The 16,505-nt window shown below is 43.7% G+C and overlaps 1 protein-coding gene across 2 annotated transcripts in view; it reads left to right on the top strand.

The window, feature by feature from the left end:
* Positions 1 to 452: 452 nt before the first annotated feature.
* The window catches only part of GARRE1 (granule associated Rac and RHOG effector 1), a 91,963-nt gene continuing 75,910 nt past the window's right edge, over positions 453 to 16,505 (top strand). The window contains exon 1 of one of the 2 annotated variants that reach the window (XM_036012790.1): positions 453 to 643. The gene's annotated coding sequence lies outside the window, so the exon portion shown is untranslated. Of the gene's footprint in view, positions 644 to 5,295; positions 5,353 to 16,505 lie in introns of those variants that run through there. The other variant, XM_028530544.1, reaches the window with a different exon arrangement.

The following is a 16,505-nucleotide window of genomic DNA, read 5'->3' as shown; positions in this document are numbered from 1 at the left end:
ACCTCTGCTTCATCTAGCTCTGGAGAATCCCCCGACAGTTCCTCCTGCCTGTATCTTGTGTATTCCCTAAGGTGGTACCAGCATCCTGTCCTGGTTCCAGGGGGAGGGGCCTGAAGGTCCTGTAGTCCAGTACACCCATCAGGGGTCTCCCAGGCCCTCGCCAGCCCCAAACTCTCAGAATGATCACAGGCAAATCTTAGAAGTAGGGTTGAGACAGAAGCCAATGGCTCTGCCTGGCAAGGTCCTCTTGGCCACAGCACAGCCATTTCCAGCCAATAGAGGGTGGAGTGGAGAAAGGATAACAGGATGCTTAAATGGTTACATTCAGGGGAGACGGAAGGATGGGGAGTGGCTTCCTCAGGGAGGCAATCTGGACACAGGGAGAAGTTTCCTCTTCAGCACATGACCCACAGCGCCCTCACCCTCTTTCCTGCCTGAGCCACACCACTCGAGCTAGACTGGACTGGCCTCGCCCCAGCCTCTCCATACTCAGCAGACAGCCAGCTACTGTGTATGCAGAACGCCTGGCCAACCCTCTCCAGATTTTCTCCCAAATCCCGTGGATTCTGGAATGCAGCTACCCTTTCTGGGGCTCACAGCCCATCTTGCAGCTTCCACACCCTGCCCAAGGGAGACCAATAAGGTAAAGTAGAAAAGTTACTCTCTACAAACTCAAGCCTATTGCCCCTTTCCCTCTCTCCCAAGAACACTTGACTGTGAAAACTTCCTTGAAGGCTCTTCTTTCAGACAGGCCCACTAAAAACTAACATGTAAAAGCCCAGCCTGGAAGCCCTGGCTTTTATATCTGTGAGGGCTGTGCAGGCCAACAGTAAGAACTTTGCTTGCTTAAGAAAATCATTCTCTTATCCCTTGTGAGCTCCTCCAGGTTTGTATTCTGCAGCCCTTCTGATAATAAGAATGTGAAGCCCTCATAAAAGCTAGCCATAGCAAATCTGCTTTTATTTCCTAAGAGGAGTCATCTCATGCCAAGGTCAAGGTGTATCTCTGGCCCATCTCACTAATGCAGGGCTCTTCAGTGACTGAGGAGCCTTTGAAACCTTGCTCTGCTCTCTTTTCACGGGCAGGGACCTCCAAGACTTTTATCCCTTCCACAGGATCTGGCTGCAACTCTGCCCATAAGCAGATACACAAGGTGTCAGGTAGATTCATGGAGAAACCCTGTTTCCTTGCCTGGGCCTGCTTGGCCTCCTAGGTGGTAAATTGAAGTATTGGTCAGGTGATCTCTGGGGCACCATCCCATCCCTGTATGCATGTTGAAGCTTCAATCATAGACCTCTCTGAAGAGATGGAGGATCACAGCTTGTCCCTGAAGACCAGGGCTCCAGGAGGGCCCAGCCCCCATCTCTAGACCCTGTGGGCTCCATCCTTTTCTTGGCATTCTGTTGTACGAGAGCTTGGAATAAAGGTGACATGAAGTGACAAATGTCTCCAACCTGTATGGTGGGTATGTGGGTGTTTTTTCCTCCTCTTCTATATGAATGCGTGTTTGATGAATGAAAACAAATAGTTCAAACTTCTAGGAGGTGGGTATGATAACTCTAGGTATGCTCACAAAGAGGACTCGACATGTCCACAAGACAGAATGCCCTCAGATAAGCTTGAGAGGTCAGAACTTCAGAGAGGCCACCCATGGTTGGCAGTGTTCACAATGAGTTTGAATATTAACTGTACATATGGTTGAATGGGTCTCTGGAGCCTCCTGGCCCTGGACTGAAGTCTACAGAAGGGGCCCAAGTGGTGCCAAGCATGAGCGGTTTCTAGGACTTCACTCTGTAACCATGATGTTTGGAGTGAAGTGAGCAGCAGTGGTTGGGCATGTGGGTCAGAGCCTGCCTCTTGGGGAGGGAACCTCTTTAAAGTCCCACTTGTTGTTTAGCAGGTGCCTGTAGGCATGGACACTGGAGGCTTCTGTGGCCTGGAGTAGGAGGTAGGAGGACCTCCAAATAGATAAGCTTGTCCTGAGACTGCAGGAGCCACAGTTGGCCCTTTCAGAAGCCAGACACCACCACCTTTGGTCCCTTCTCCAGCCTACATAAGTATGATGACACCAGCACCTGGGAACACTTTCTCCAATTGAGCTGTTCTCTTTCACCTCACATCCGTCCTCCCGTACCTTTGGTTCCATGGCCCATCACATCAATAACACTCTTAGCCTTCTCTCTGCCATTCAACTCTCAGGTGAATCCTTGCTCCACCTTCTCCACCTTCTTCACTTTCACCTGAAAGCTGCTGGGACAAGCCACTTAATCACAAAGAAGGTTCTATTCTGAATTAATGGTCATCAACCTGAAATACATCCTTCATACAATTTAGAAATTCTACCACATTTCTACGGTCAATGCACCTTTCTGCTTTCCACTCCCCTCACACCTCTGTCCCCAAGCTCCCCTCACTCTTTGCTGCAGCCAGAGGTAAACTCGATATTATCAAGAAATTTAGATCCCTCTCCAGCCTTTTCAGAATCACAAAGTAAACCAGATCATCTCTCTCCTATATACTTATAATCCTCTTACTGTCAACCAGATCTTCCTCTCTGACACTGAAACATGTTTTAGTCGATTCCACCATTAAAAAGCCAACCACAAGATAGCCTCCCCTAAATCTACACCCACCTGCAGCTCCTACCCACAGTTCAACGACCAATTAAACCCCAGGGACATCCCCAGAACTCTCCTAAACTCCAGATCCCCACCCCCAAGTGTCTACTTAGCATTTCCTCTTTGATGTCATAATTGAAATGACAGTCAAGGTCTTTTTCCCATCTTCTACCCTCCAAATGTGGTCTTCTTCAGGAGCTTCCCACCACTATGAATGTCACCTAGTGGCATGCCACAATGGCTGGTTCGAGAGACCAGGAGAAATTTAGGATCTGCTCTCCTTCCCAACCCTCTTTATCTATTTATTTTTTTATTTTTATTTTTTAAATATTTTACTTATTTATTTTTAGAGAGAGGGGAAGGGAGGGAGAAAGAGAGGGAGAGAAACATCAGTGTAGGGTTGCCTCTCACATGCCCCTTACTAGGGACCTGGCCCACAACCCAGGCATATACCTTGATTGGGAATCAAACCAGCAACCCTTTGGTTTGCAGGCTGGTGATCAATCTGCTGAGCTACACCAGCCAGGGCTCCAACCCTCTTTATCTATTTAATGATTGACTTTATTCCCCATTGCCACTATTGAAGTCTGTGAGTGGATTTCAAAGTGAGGTTCACATACCCACTAGTATAAGAAGGCAATCTACTGGGAAACAGGAATAAACTATTAGAACTCTTATATATACTGTTATTTTTATGATTTAAAAATCTTTTTATGTATGTTTCATAATGTAAATAGTATATTGGTACATATTATAATTTATAAATAAAATCTAGGTGATAGTCAAACTTTTATCTGATGGATGTTCAAGAACAACAACAAAATGTGGATGTCCTGGTCTAAATCAGGATCACCTTTTGCTTGAACAATTGAAATAGCCTCTTTTTTTTTTAAGATTTTATTTATTTATTTTTTAGAGAGGGAAGTGAGGGGGAGAGGGAGAGAGAGAAACATCAATGTGCGGTTGCTGGGGGCTGTGGACTGCAACCCAGGCAAGTGGCCTGACTGGGAATCGAACCTGCAACACTTTGGTTCACAGCCCACGCTCAATCCACTGAGCTACGCCAGCCAGGGCTGAAATAGCCTCTTGACTGATCTCTACATCTATTGATTGGTTGACTGTGGTAAAATATAGATAAAATGTACCATTATAACCATTTATAAATGTATAATTTTGTGGCATTAAGTAAATTCACATTTCTGTGCAATCATCACCATGTCCATCTCATTTTTACCTTCCCAACCTGAAATTCTGTATCCACTAAATACAAACTCCCTATGCTCCCCTACTCTGGTAAACAACATTCTACTTTCTGTCTCCATAAACTTGACTATTATACATACCTCATATAAGTGGAATTATGGAATAATTGTTTTTTTGTGACTGGCCTTTTCACTTGTTTATGTCTTTACAGTTTATTCATTTATAGCATATTTCAGAATGTCCTTCCTTATTAAGGCTGAATAATATTCCATTGTATGGATATTCCACATTTTGTTTATCCATTCATCCATTGGTGGACACTTGGGTTGCTTCTACCTTTTTGATTATGAATAATGCTATGAACATGGGCATACAAATCTACATCCACTTTTGCCTCCCACAATAGAGTCCAAGTAATCCCTTTACATCCACAAGTATGGTAAAATCACCCTTTGCTTAAAACTCGGTTTTTCCAATGCTCTCAGGTAAGAACTTAACATCCTAGTTTGTTTTTTTTCTTCCTTCCTTTCCTTCCTTCCTTCCTTCCTTTTCTTTCTTTGTCTGTCTTTCTTTCTTTCTTTTTCTTTCTTTCTCTTTTCTCTCTCTCTTTTTCTTTTCTCTCTCTCTTCTTTCTTTCTCATTCATTCATTCATTCATAGAGAGGGGAAGGGAGGGAGAAAGAGAGGGAGAGAAACATCCATGTGTGAGAGATACATTGATGGGTTGCCTTTCATATGCCCCTGACCTGGGACCAAACCTGAATCCAGGCATGTGCCCTGCGGAGGAATCAAACCAGCGACCTGTTGCTTTGCGGGATGACGCCCAACCAGCTGACCCACACAGGTCAAGGAAACACTCTAGTTTCTTGAATACGAAGCCCTTGAAGACACCTGCTGTTTCTTCTGTGGAAATGTCTTTTCCTCCCAGTTTCTCCAAGTTTTGTTTTTTTTTCCCCCTCCTTCTTCTTCTTTCCTTTAGGACCTTAACTCCCGCTCATTTCCTGGGAGAAGAATTACCTGATCACCCGCCTTCACTAGGTCAGGGGACACTCTCCCTTCCTCCTCCACTTTCCCCTCCTACCACTTGTCACAGTTGGCACTACATCATCACGGGTATTTGTGACAATTTTATTGTTTCCACCACTAGAGAATAAACCTATGAGGGCGGTCTTACAGTGCCTGTCAGGGCCTGGCACGTAGTAAGCGCTCAATATTTCAGTAATCTATTGCAATAACAAATCCGTAAGGACGCGCTGACCCCTCTTGACCTGAGGCCAAGACACCACAGAGGATGGGGAATGCCTATCCTCATTCCCAGCCCGAGCCGTTCCACAGGAAGGTCCTCGGTCTTCAACGCAGGAGGTGAGGGGCAGGGGCAGCCTAGGTCCGGCTCGCGCAAGGGGGGTTCCGCTCTGAGCCGCTGGGTCCGCAGCTACACCGGCGTCGGCCGGGGGCGGGGCCGGCCCGTAGACGTCACTTCCGGTGTACACAGCCGGGCCGGGCGGTGTGCTGGAGGCCGGGGCGCGTCGCAGGTGAGAACCCAGAGCGAGGGGGCAATGCCTGGCGCAGGCGGGAGGGGTTGGGGGCGGCCAGTGGCCGGTGGGTCGCGGGCAGGTCTGGAAAATGGACGAGTTCGTGGGGCACCGCTCCGCTGGTGGCCACAGGGGCAGAGCCCTAGGCTCCCGCCCCTTGCCTGTCCGCTGTGGAGGACGCCCGGCTCTGGGGTGCTGGCCGGGCGGACGGAAGCCCGGAGGGCCCTCTCGTCTCGTGCCAGGGCCCGGGGAGCGGCGGGGACCCGGCGGACGCGGAGCTGGAGGGGCGGGGCGAGGAGCTCCCTTGGGCGGGCGGGGAGACCGGCTCCTTAAGCCCTAGGAGCGGTCGGCGGAGAGACGACGGCCTATGGGAGGCCGGGGTCCGCCGGGACTGGTTGGGGACGTGGCCCTCACGCCGCCCCGCGGCTGTCCCGCTGGCTGCACGCACCTTCCTTGCGGTGGGCCGCCCAAGAAGACGGTTTTCTGGCTCTGCTGAGCTCGCTGGCGCAGTCGGGCTGGGGGTGGTTCCGCGGGGACCCCTGGAGGACCGGGCCAAGGACCCGCGCGTGTGAGGCCAGTGCAGGGTCAGGGGTGTGTCTTCCTGCTCCGCACCGGGCAAGGAAAGAAGCGTGCCTGCTTGGCATGATAAGAATTTTGTTTATAGTCCTCACAAAATTTGCCACATAAACACTTAGCTTGAGGAGGGGGCAATTTAAGAATAGCTCGTTTCCGCCCCTCACCTCCATTATAAAAGCAGTTCATCCTCTTCTCACATTTAAGACCACACAAAAAGTATTGTGACAGTACTTTTTAAAATGACAATTATCCGCCAACCTATCAGTGATAACCATTGCTAACATTTTGGTGATATCAATAAATACAAGCATGCATTATCATTTTTATGGACTTGTAGTATACCGTTGTATGTCATAAATCTAACTAAGCTCTAGCTACAGTTGAACATTTAGATTGTTTCCCGTTTGTTACAATATAAACGATTCAACCAAAAGGATTTTTCTGATTGTTGTTATAGGATACATTTACAAATGAGGGAAAAGGTAACACTCATTTAAAAAAATGCGTAGTATTTTCTTCCCATTGTTGACATGTTTAAAAAATTGTTCTTCATCCCTAGTACAAATAGGTAGTTACAGAATAGCCATGAGGATGTGAAGTACAGTATAGGAAATGGAGTAGCTAAAGAACTTGCACATGTGACCCATGGACATGAACAATGGTGGGGGTGATTGTGTGAGGCAGTGGGGGTCCTGGGTGGAAGAGGGCAAAGGGAGAAAAATCAGGACAACTGTAATAGTATAATCAATAAAATAAAATTTAAAAAGATTTCTTCATCCCAATGTTAAATTCCATTCATGTTTACTTCTCATTTCACAGGATTTTTTTTCTTTTACTTTTAGCTGTTTACTTAAAATTTGGTTTTGGTGTAAGATATGAAATATTTTCCAGATGGGTTAGTTGTCCCAATTTTACTAAAAAGTTATAATTGCCATGTTATTATATTTTAGATCTAAAATTCTAAGTATATGTTTGTAAAAGGATTACTTACACATTGTATATTTAGATTTTGTGTATGCTGTTTTTAAATTCTATTTACAGTATTTTAAAAAATCATGTTTCTTTACAAATCCAGGAAATACTTCATGTTTGAGTCTTTTTCTCTTTTAAAGTAAATAGTTTATTGCTGTTTCATTTGTTTTCTTGCTGACAAGATAACAGACCATATGAAGAGTTCAGATTTGTTGTGGCAACTTTTCAGTCTGGTATTTGAGATTCTAATCTTCCTCTATTTTTGCACACGAGTACGTAGGTTAGCATTGGAGACCAAGATAGAAAAGCTCTCAGATTCCCTTGGCAAGCCTAGATTTTTCAATCTAAAATTATCTCTGGATTTTTGGAAGACAGCATGTTTTAAGCATCTTTAAAAAATTTTAAACAAGTTGCACATGATTCTGTTGAAAATTTTACTAAATGTTTATTCTGTTGAAAACCTGACATCTAGTAAACCAGCTTTAAGTGAGTCTTCCAAGTCTATAGGAAAATAATTGCATCTGAGAGTTGGTAGGCTGGGGCATCAGATGGGCTGGATGTCCATTCTCTTTTCCCTCTTATGATTTTGTCCTTAGTGGAAAATTATGACTTTCCTAGGTAGAAAAGGAATGTTGGCTTGAACAAGGAATTGCTTAATTTTGGAGTTACTGAAAAGGCAGGATGCCATTTCTCTTAGTACAAGTTCTCAGAGAGCCTGAATGTATCAGGGGTTGTGCTTCAAATGTCTTTATCTCTACTGAAACTGCCCTCTTGAGGGTTTCCTGATTGGTAGATGCAGTGGCTGCTGCTTACTCATTTCTCTTGACCTTGACCATAAATATTTGGCATGGTGAGCCATTCTTTCTTGCTGTTGTGAACCTCCTGTTGATTGGCCTTCTTGACTTGGAGCTGTTATGGTCACTTTCTTAACTTTGTGCCTGTGTTTTGCTGCTTCTCTTCCTGCCTCTGCCTGGGAGCATTTTCTAAGGCCTATCTTCATGCCTCTGTCCCTGTTCCCCAATACATGCTCCTTCCCACTCATTCAGTACGTGACTTCTAGATAGAGACTTCACCCCCTCACCCTGCCTCCACTCAGTAACCCCAACTCAGGCTTTGATGCAGGTGATTTCTTTTTCTCCCTATAACGGACCCTGGACATGTTCCTGAGACCATACTTTCTCCAGGTGATAGAGCCCTTCACTGCTTCCCACAAGGGCCTGTCTTTCATTACTCAGGTTCTTATTAGTTGATGTATCATATCTTTTCTTCCTTCTTGACTTGGGTTGTATTTGCCATGTTTTCTATCCCTATAATTTGTAAGGTACAATTTGTACCTTTGCTCAGGGACTTCAGACATAATCTGGTTCCACCCTGGATGAGAAAGATGAAATCCAGTGAATTTAGTCAGCTTGTATTTATGAAGTTTTTGCAGTATAGGGCAGTTACTATACTGGAAGATTGGAAGATCTAGCCACAAGGCCCAGTCTGGGGAAGAAAACCGAATAAGTGATTGCCATAAAGTATCATAAGTGCCTAGAAAAGCAGGAGACACATAAGCTCGACCAGGTTTTAGAGATCTCGCTTCTTTTGTTCAGTGCTTTTATCTCCAGGGCCTAGAACATAATGTTCCGGAAATAATTATGTTTTTGTTAAATGAATGAATCAATGATCATCTAAGAATGAAATCAGAATAATTTTTACACAAAGCAGGTACCTATAGAAAACATATAAGCCAAGAGATATTTTATAAATGTAGTTTGAAGAATTTCAGGAAAAACTTTTAATTTCAACCAAAATAACCCAGTTATAACCCCAGGAAAGCATGGTTGGAATGCTTTGTAGCCTGAATGCTTAAACTGAATTTTGTATCCTCAGAAGAAAGACTGTTTCTAGAAGGAGGGAGTTGGGACGGTGTTTATGGAAATTGGGGTGGTGGGTCCAAGAGAGGAATTGGGTGATGTGTTTGTAGCACTGTGTGGGTGGATGCCTTGAGCAGAGGAGCTGTGTGTAGTTCCCCACTGGGCCTCTGTACTATCAGATGGGTGCATCCCTGTTGATGCCTTTAGCCAGGAGAATCTTACCTTTGCTTTGCTGCCATGCTTCTAATACCCTCTGGTTAGAACGTGACTTCACATGAAGAGTTCTTGCAAAGGAGAGAATGTGAGAGCTTTGCATCCAGACTTGGGTTATATTCTGGGGATGCTGGCTGATTTATGTTTCCTGCTCAGTAGAATAGGGATAATAGTAACACCTCCTCCTTTCTGCCATGGTACCTGCTAAGGGCTCAGTAAGTATTAACTCTCATCAATATATATAAACTTAGTAAGTGGCCTGGTTAATGCATCAGTCATCTTTGAACTTAGATAATCTTGCGTCAGTCCTGCTGAACCTGAGTGCACTGACAGAGCTGAGCACCAGAAGGTAGAAGTCATGACAGATAGGCTCTTCCCAAGCTGCTCCTCCAGAGAATCCAGCCGCAGTTGTCAGGGAAGACTTTCTTAGAGAAGGTTGTTTTTGAGCTGAGTGCTGTGGGGAAAAGTTAATGAGTCCAGCACCACTGTAAGGGTAGAAGACTTAGGCAGGGCGATAATAGATACAAAAGTGTAGATGTGAGCAAGCATGAATTATGTGACCTGCAGGAGATTTTGGGTAGAGGAAGGACAGGTATGAATGAATAGAGGAGTAGAGGGAAATGATACTGGAAAGGAAAGTGGGGCCAGCTCTTGAAGAAATAGTAACAATAACTTGCCACCAACAGTGCCTCAGGTGTGATGTTAATCTCTTAGATTCACTGTGCTAGTCAGGTTTTGTGCTAAGTGCTTACATTGTTTAGTCCTCATAACAACCCTAGGGTGTAGGTACTTGCTATTACTATCATAGGAGAAGTGACATGTTGAATATCTGGTAGATTTCTCTTGATTCAGCATGCACATTTCTGAAAGGCTAACTCTTGATGTCTTTTGTACATTTAAAAGCCTTTTGTGACTTATATTTCCTGATGAATCCCAAGCCCACCAAGACCCTCTGACTTCATGAAACTGTCTTGGGTGAAGGTGTGAAAATATGTGTATCTTAAAATTGAGTAAAATAGCATGGGTGCAGATATGTATCAAGCTCAGAGAAATACTATTACGTGAAAAAAGCAAGATGCAGAACAACATGTATATGTGCCCATTTCTATTAAACAACAACAACCTGCAATCAAGCAAGCAAGCCCTGGCCCATGTGGCTGTTGGTTGGAGCTTCATCCCATAGATCAAAAGTTTGCAGGTTTGATTCCCAGTCAGGACACATACCTAGGTTGCAAGTTTGATCCCCAGTCGGGATGTATACAAGAAGGTAACCAATTGATGTTTTTGTATTTCTCTCTCCACCCCCACCCCACCTCTCTTTCTTTCTCTAAAAGCAATGATAAAATGCCCTTGGGTGAGGGGAAAAAAGAAAGGAAAGACAGAAAGGAAGGGAGAGAGGGAAGGAAGGATTAAGAGAAAGATCTAAAAGAGGTTTCTAAGTACAAAAATTTCTGGAATAATATGAAAGAAACAGTGGTTGCCTTTGGGATGAGGACTCAGAAATCTAGGCTGTTAGACTGACCTAGTTTTTCTTGCATACTCTTGTAGTATGTATTTTTGCACTCTGTATGCATGTTGTATTTCAGTTAAAAACTAATACAAATCAAATTTGTTTATTTTTAAGGATTTTATTTATTAATTTTTAGGGAGAGTGAAGGAGAGAGGGAGAGAAATATCACTGTGTGGTTGCCTCTTGCATACCCCTACTGGGGACCTGGCCCATAACCCAGTCATGTGCCCTGACTGGGAATTGAACTGGTGACCCTTTGGTTTGCAGCCTGTGCTCAATCCACTGAACTACACCAGCCAGGGCTAATAAAAATAAAATTTTAAATGTCTGCTGTGTAAATGAGAGACATTTAGAGAGAGAATGTAGTATAGAGGTTAAGAGTAAGGACTGTCCAGATTGCTTGGGTTTGAGTCCTGCCTCTGCCATATATTAGTCACTAACCTCTAAGTTACGACCTTTATTTACCTCATTTGACTCTGTCTAAAAATGGGGAGGTAATAGTACCTACCTCCTGGGGTTATAGTGAGGATTAAATGAGTCAATATTTGTGGAATCTTTAAAACAGTTCCTGATAGATGTGGGGGGGTTTTTGTTGTTGGTGGCGGTGGTGGTGGTGTTCTGTGCACTGCAGTGAATGTAAAAATGGGTCCAGCCTCTGTCTCTGTGTGCTTACAATTCATTTGGAAAGGGAAGCCGTACAACGCTAAAAGGAGCAATGGCAGTGAAGACTTCAGGAACTCAGGAAAGTCTCCATGGGCACTGAAGGGGCCCAAGATGGTTTCATTCAAACAGTGGATTTTTTTTTTTTAAAGGCTTTTTTTTTAAAAATTTTATTTATTTTTATTTTTAGAGAGGGAAGGGAAGGGGGAGAGAGAGAAACATCAATGTGCGGTTGCTGGGGGTTATAGCCTGCAACCCAAGAATGTACCCTGGCTGGGAATCGAACCTGGGACACTCAAACAGTGGATTTTTTAAAAAAGATTTTATTTCTTTATTTTTAGAGAAAGGGAAAGGGGGGGAGAAAGAGAGGGAGAGAAACATCAATGTGTGGTTGCCTCTCGAGTGCCCCCCACCAGGGACGTGGCCTGCAACCCAAGCATGTACCCTGACTGGGAATTCAACTAGCGACCCTTTGCTTTTCAGTCCAGCGCTCAATCCACTGAGCCACAACAGCCAGGACCAAACAGTGGATTTTAAATAAGGGTAAGTTCTAGAAAAAGTGAAAGGAGAGAGAAAGGCACAAAGGGACTTGTTCCAAAGCTGACATATATTCCAGGTGAACTGAGGTAGAGAAATGAGACAGGAAAGAGCCTTGAGGGAGAGTGGAATTGGGATAGGCCATGTGGCAGAGGTTTTCTTAGCATATATAAAATAATACGAATTATAAATGATAAAATCTTGGGCTTGTGAAATGTGGTTTTTACCTGGATCTTTCAGATGGTGAGGTGTTTCTGTTTAATTTATTTAATGACTCCTTAATGCAAGGACATCGCAGGACTTCCAGGTTGATGCTTGTGGACAGGGCTGCCAGTGAGCTTCTGGTATGCAGGCCCCTTTATTTCCTGGGTCGATTTCTAAGATTCATTCCTAGATGTTACTGCTTTTTTTAAAAGACCATTTTGACTATGTTCCTTGTGTCTGGGCCACCACTGTCAGATATGTGATTTTTTAAATTGGTAGTTGCAAAGTGTCATAATGGAAAAGTTTCTTTTTTTTAAGATTTCATCCATTTATTTTTAGACAGAGGGGAAGGGGGAAAGAGAGGGAGAGAAACATCAATGTGTGACTGCCTCCTGCACATCCCCCACCAGGGGCTCGGCCTGCAACCCAGGCATGCGCCCGGACTGGGAATCAAACCAGCAATACCCAGTCCACAGGCCGGTGCCCAGGCAACTGAGACACACCAAGCCAGGGCTGGAAAAGTTTTGATACCCTGGTTTGTATGGCTTACTGGATTGAGCACCAGCCTTCAAACCCAAAGGCTGTGGGTTTGATACCTAGTCAGGCCACATGTCTGGGTCGCAGGCCAAGTCCCCATTTGGGGTTGTGTGAGAGGCCACTGATCGATGTATCTCTCGCACATCGATGTTTCCTTCTCTTTCTCCCTCCCTTCCCTTTCCCTAGAAATAAATAAAATCAATCAATAAATAAAAGTTTTTGAGTATAGAATTAAAGTTAAATATTAGCTGAAAAAAATCCAGTGTTTTATTAAAAATGATTTGAGGATTAGGTGCTAGTGAAATAGTAATTATGACTAGGGAACTTGGGGTTACATGAGTTTTCCTCCACCCAACTCCCAGGTTCCAGAGGTGGATATATGTGCCTGAGAACACAGGCAGAGGAAAGCTGGCTTGGCTCCCAGACTTGAGTACTTGCTGCAGGCTATTGTAACCTAGGCTGGGAGAGGCGAAAGTGGTCCTTCTCACCTATTCTGCCCCTGGGCCTCAATGTAGTAGAGAATACATACACTACATCCTAGAGCTTAAAGTAACTCTAATTCCAGGGGATCCCTTCCTCTGCCGTGTCCTTGTTCTAGCCTGGGACTGAAAGATGAGGGAGTAGAGCAGGGAAATGGAATGAGCTGTGACCTCCTTTCCTTCTGGAGGACACAGAGCAGCTCTCCTTTTAGTTTGTTTCCAGGGCTTTGGAAGTTCAGGCCAGAGCTTCAGGAAGCTAAGTAATATTTTTCAAAGTTGTTATAACTATGCAGTAGTTGGAAGCGAGTGGAGTTTGTTTGTTTGTTTATTTATTTATTTTGCTAATGGTAGGTCAGAATGAGGAATTTCAGTAGAAGATAAAATGCTGCCCTCTGAGTAGTTCCTGGCCTGTTCAGAGCAATAGCTTCCATTTACTGAGTGAGGCTTAGGATATGCCAAGTGTTGTCCTTTATGGACATAATCCTCAGCATAGTACTGAGGGAATTGAGGCACAAGAGTTCAAGTAACTTGCCTAAGGTCATAGAGTTAATAAGTGTCATTATTCAACTGATAATTACTGAGAGAGGAATTCTTATCTAGGTCAGTCTGACTCCCAAACCCATAACCATAACTCTAGCACTTTGGCAGTGCCTGTTTCCGTGCAATTTCTTTGTATTGGAGCATCTTACCTACAAGATAAGAACATGACTATTTTCTCTTTTTTTCTTTGTTAAGGGTATAAGTAAGCTCCTAGAGAGCAAGAGTTGTGTGTCTTATTCACTACTGCATCCCCAGAACCTGGAGCAGTGCCATGCACATAGTAGGACCTAAGTAAATGCTTACGTATGTAAAGGCTCCTGGCCTAGATGAGAGACAGATTCTTGAAGCCAGTCTAGTGAGCCACTGCAGGACTGCTTTCTGAGGCTCTCATCCCTGCCTGTGGGAGTGGTGGGGAGGAGACTCCTTGAATGTACTCATCGCTAAATATTTGACCTGCTGGAATGTTTGTGGGGTAGAATGGGCTCCCTAGCTGTGACTCTAACTTGCTGTTCTTTTTCAGGAATGAGCAGGCTTGCTGGGTGTATAAAATTGGAGTCCGTGTTTCCAGCCTGGAGGAGTAATCTGCTACAATTATCTATTGATAAAATATTTTATGGATGCCTTAAGTTTTCAGAAATGATCTTAGATCTGAGTGTATTTATTTAAAATTTGTATAATTCCTCTCCATAGTAAGATAATTTCCAAATTACAGTTTGATTTACCCCTTTTGTGTTTCCTTTTTTAAAGTATATTTTATTGATTATACTATTACAGTTGTCCCAATTTTTTCCCCTTTGACGCCCTCTGCTAGGGTAGCCCCCTACCCTCCAGTAATCCCCTCTTAGTTCATGTCTGTGGGTTGTGCATATAAGTTCTTTGGCTTCTCCATTTCCTATACTATTCTTAACCTCCCCTTGTCTATTCTGTACCTACCATTTATGCTGCTTAATCCCTGTACTTTTCCCCCTTTCTCTCCCTCCCCCCACCCTGCTGATGACCCTCTAAATGATCTCTATTTCTGTGATTCTGTTTCTGTTCTAGTTATTTGCTTATTTATTTTTTAAAAATATTTATTTTTTAGAGAGGGAAGGGAGGGGGAGAGAGAGAGAGAGAAACATCCATGTGCGGTTGCTGGGGGCCATGGCCTGCAACCCAGGCATGTGCCCTGACTGGGAATGGAACCTGCGACACTTTGGTTCACAGCCTGTGCTCAATCCACTGAGCTACACCAGCCAGGGCTGCTTAGTTTATTTTTGTTTTTGTTTTGTTTAGATTCAGTTGTTGATAGTTGTGAGTTTGTTGTCATTTTACTGTTCACAGTTTTGATCTCTTTTTTCTTAGATAAGTTCCTTTAACATTTCATGTAATAAGGGTTTGCTGATGATGAATTCCTTTAGCTTTACCTTATCTGGGAAGCACTTTATCTGCCCTTCCATTCTAAATGATAGTTTTGCTGGAGAGAATAATCTTGGTTGCAAGTCCTTACTTTTTGTCACTTTGAGTACTTCTTGCCAGTCCCTTCTTGCCTTCAAGATTTCTTTTGAGAAATCAGCTGACAGTCTTATGGGAACTCCTTTGTAGGTAACTCTCTTCTCTTGTTGCTTTTAAGATTCTCTCTTTAGCTCTGGCTGGTGTGGCTCAGTGAAGTGAGTGCTGGCCTGGAAACCAGAGGGTCACTGGTTCAATTCCCAGTTAGGACACATGCCTGGGTTATGGACTGGGTCCCCAGTAGGGGGCATGGGAGAGGCAACCACACATTGATGTTTCTTTTCCTCTTTGCCTCCCTCCCTTCCCCTCTCTCTAAAAATAAATAAATAAAGTCTTTAAAGAATGATTCTCTGTTTTTAACCTTTGGCATTTTAACTATGGTGTGTCTTGGTGTGTCCCTTTTTTGGTCCAACTTGTTTGTAACTCACTGTGCTTCCTGGACTTGTAGGCGTATTTCCTTTACCAAATTGGGGAAATTTTTTTTCATTATTTTTTCAAGTAAGTTTTCAGTTTCTTGCTCTTCCTCTTCTCCTTCTGGCAGCCCTATGATTTGGATGTTGGCACATTTGGAGATATCCCAGAATCTTCTTATTCTTTTTTTTTTATTATTCTTTTTTTCTTCATTCTGTACTAGTTGACTATTTATTTCTTCTTTATGTTCCAAATTGTTGATTTGAACCCCCGCTTCCTTACTTTCATTGTTGGTTCCCTGTGGATTTTTCTTTTTTTTTAATATATTTTATTGATTATGCTATTACAGTTGTCCCATTTCCCCCTTCACTCCCCTCCACCCTGTGCCCCCTCTCCCACCCACCTTCCCCCCCTTTAGTCCATGTCCATATGTGATACTTATAAGTTCTTTAGCTTCTACATTTCCCGTACTATTCTTGCCCTCCCCCGATCTATTTTCAACCTACATTTTATGCTACTTATTCTCTATACCTTTTCCCCCTCTCTCCTCCTCCCATCCCTACTGCTAGCCCCCCCTTGTGCCCTTTATTTCTGTGGTTCTGTTCCTATTCTAGTTGTTTTCTTAGTTTCTTTTGGTTTTGCTTTAGGTGTGGTTGTTAATAATTGTGAGTTTGCTGTCCTTTTACTATACATGTCTTTTCTTTATCTTCTTTTCTTAGATAAGTCCCTTTAGCATTTCATAAAGTAAGGGCTTGGTGATGATGAACTCCTTTAATTTGACCTTATCTGAAAAGCACTTTATCTTCTCTTCCATTCTAAATGAGAGCTTTGCTGGATAGAGCAATCTGGGATGTAGGTCCTTGCCTTTCACGACTTGGAATATTTCTTTCCAGCCCCTTCTTGCCTGTAAGGTCTCTTTGGAGAAATCAGCTGACAGTCTGATGGGAACTCCTTTGTAGGTTACTGTCCCCTTATCTCTTGCTGCTTCTAGGATTCTCTCCTTCGTTTTTACCTTGGCTAATGTAATTATGATGTGCCTTGGGGTGTTTCTTCTTGGGTCCAACTTCTTTGGGGCTCTCTGCGCTCCTTGGATTTCTTGGAAGACTGTTCCCTTTGCCAGTTTGGGGAAGTTCTCCTTTATTATTTGTTCAAATAACTTTTCCAGTT

Source organism: Phyllostomus discolor, chromosome 12 (assembly GCF_004126475.2).
Source record: "Phyllostomus discolor isolate MPI-MPIP mPhyDis1 chromosome 12, mPhyDis1.pri.v3, whole genome shotgun sequence".
In the NCBI taxonomy this organism is placed as follows: Eukaryota; Metazoa; Chordata; class Mammalia; order Chiroptera; family Phyllostomidae; genus Phyllostomus; species Phyllostomus discolor.
The sequence above is the reverse complement of the archived record's forward strand: the minus strand, read 5'-3'. Positions and strand labels throughout refer to the sequence as shown.